General features: G+C 37.0%; 1 pseudogene; it reads right to left on the bottom strand.

Moving 5' to 3' along the window:
* Positions 1 to 331: 331 nt before the first annotated feature.
* On the bottom strand, positions 332 to 687 carry LOC113879053 (annotated as a pseudogene).
* Positions 688 to 2565: the final 1878 nt, after the last annotated feature.

Raw genomic sequence — 2565 nt, 5'->3', positions numbered from 1 at the left:
GTTTATAAAATTTGATTTATCTAATTTTTTCTGTAGTTGCTCTTGCTTTTGGCCTCATATCTTAGGTCCTATCACCAAATCTAAGGCCATAAAATTTACTTCTGTGTTTCTTCCAATAGCTTTTACTTTTAGACCTTATGTTTATTTAGGTCATTGATCAATTTTGAGTTAATTTTTTATTATGGAGCATTAAGGGTCTGATTTTATTATTTTGCATGCATTTATATACTTTCCCCATTTATATACTTTCCCCATAACTTTTTGTTGAGGAGACTATTCTTTTCCCACTTATATTTTACAAATTCACACTTTTATTTACCTTTCAGTAAGTTTAAATCCTCGAAGCGTACAGCATCACACTGATTCTGTGTCCAGTGGTCTTAACAGGAAAGTTGCTTCAGAATTTGGCACAATCCATGCCACTGTTTCCATGAACACGAGTTATCTTTCCTCAGATTACTCTGGTTTTGTTAAGTTTTCCACCAGGAGTTACTGTGTTGTTCTTTGCTTTGTACACACAAGCACATCCCTTGCCTGGATAGAATTCAGTTTCATCTTGAGCATATACACCTTTGATTTTCAGGAGAGCTGTTCAGGAGAACTAGAGTGCTCCCTCTAGTTCCATAGACCCTGCTTATAGCCAGCAAAAATGGCCTGGGGTCACATTCTTCCAGACACATTTGTCATTTTAGAAGTCCTGTTCTCAGCAGGCCTGCACAGGGTCCAAGGTGGCTAAAGAGCTCCCATTTACTGCTCTTGGCACTCTTGTTGAAAGCACCGGAGAATAGCGCTTTGGGTTTGTTTCTGGGCTCTCATTCCTCGTCCATTGGTCTATAAGTCTCTTGTTATGCTACTACTACGCTGTTTTGATTACTGCTGCTTTGAAGTCAGTTTTGAAATTGTAAAATGTGAATCTTCCAATTCTTTCTTCCTTTTTCAGTATTGTTTGGGCTATTCAGAGCCACTAGCAGTTCTATATAGATTTGAGAATAAGGTTTCCATTTCTTAAATAAAATGAAATTTTAATAAGGATTGTGTTTAATCAGGGCTTCCCTAATAGCTCAGTTGGTAAAGAATCCACCTGCAATGCAGGAGACCCCAGTTCGATTCCTGGGTTGAGAAGATCCGCTGGAGAAGGGACAGGCTACCCACTCCAGTATTCTTGGACTTCCCTGGTGGCTCAGCTGGTAAAGAACCTGCCCTCAATGTGGGAGGCCTGGGTTTGATCCCTGGGTTGGAAAGATCCCTGGAGAAGGAAAAGGCTACCCATTCCAGTATTCTGGCCTGGAGACTTCCATGGACTGTAAAGTCTATGAGGTCACAAAGAGCTTAACCAGTAGAATGCTTTGGGTCTACTGCCGCTTTAGCAATATTAAGGCTTTCTATACACGAATGCTGAATGGCTTTTATTTATTTAGGTATTCTTTAATTTCTTTTGATAATGTTTTATATAGTTTTCGCATGTACAAGTCTTTCAGCTATGTGGTTAGCTTCATTGCTTGGTTTTCATTCTTTTGGATACTATTGTAAATAGCATTATTTTCTTAATTTCCTTTTTGGACTGTTCACTGATGATGTATAGAGACACAGCTGATCTTGTGTGTTGGCTTTCTACCCTGAACTTTGCTGAATTTGGTCATTAGCTCTTGCAGTTCTTTTTGTTAGATTCATTGGGATTTTCTGAATATGGAAACATGCCATCTGCAAATATAGTTTTAATTCTTACTTTCCAATTTGGATGTCTTTTGTTATTAATTTTTCCTGCCAAATTACTCCAGCTAGGACTTCCAGTACAGTATTAAATGGGAAAAAGACCAAGATGCCCATTTTCACCACTGCTATTCAACAGTCTACTGAGAGTAATGGATTTTGCAGAATACTTTTTGTTTATTCTAATTCACAAACTAAAGCCAGTGGTTTAATAAAGGCCCACTTTTTCTGAGGTTAGGTGTTTTGGCAAATTTGTTGTCTAGAACATATCTAATAAAAGAAATATTGGAAAAGTCCTCCTAGGAGGAAGACAGGGACTATACAAAGCTCTGTGTCTTACTTGACTAGATCTACTTTGTGATGAAAAACCATTGACTAAGGATCATTTCTAAAATGAGGGCTATTGATTTAGTAAGGTTGGTGTTTTCGTTGGTACCTTGCGATTCTTTCTAGTTTAAAACACATCATTAATTAAAAGTGGTGGAGAGACTAGGGAACTTCCAATAGCTGACGCTTGGAGAAATGACAATTGACAACAAGGGAGAATGGAAGAAAAGCAGAGACAGAAAGAATTTAGTGGAAGGACAAGCTAAATTCTAACTACTTCAGTGACCATATCCCTGCACTATGCAATCTGCAACTTATGACCTTGAGTTAACAGTGAGAGACCATATTATGTTCAATATAACACATTCACTATGTTTAATAAAAAGTCTTATAAATGTGAAATTAAAATTTCTTTGGAAGGGAAAGGTTCAATTTTGTGTGATATTTCATCCCTTATCAATATCAGGGAAATGTTATTATTTGAAATGATAAACAGTCTTACACATATTTTTTAATTGAAGTATAGTT

Source organism: Bos indicus x Bos taurus, chromosome 20, assembly GCF_003369695.1.
Source record: "Bos indicus x Bos taurus breed Angus x Brahman F1 hybrid chromosome 20, Bos_hybrid_MaternalHap_v2.0, whole genome shotgun sequence".
Taxonomy (NCBI): Eukaryota; Metazoa; Chordata; class Mammalia; order Artiodactyla; family Bovidae; genus Bos; species Bos indicus x Bos taurus.
The sequence above is the reverse complement of the archived record's forward strand: the minus strand, read 5'-3'. Positions and strand labels throughout refer to the sequence as shown.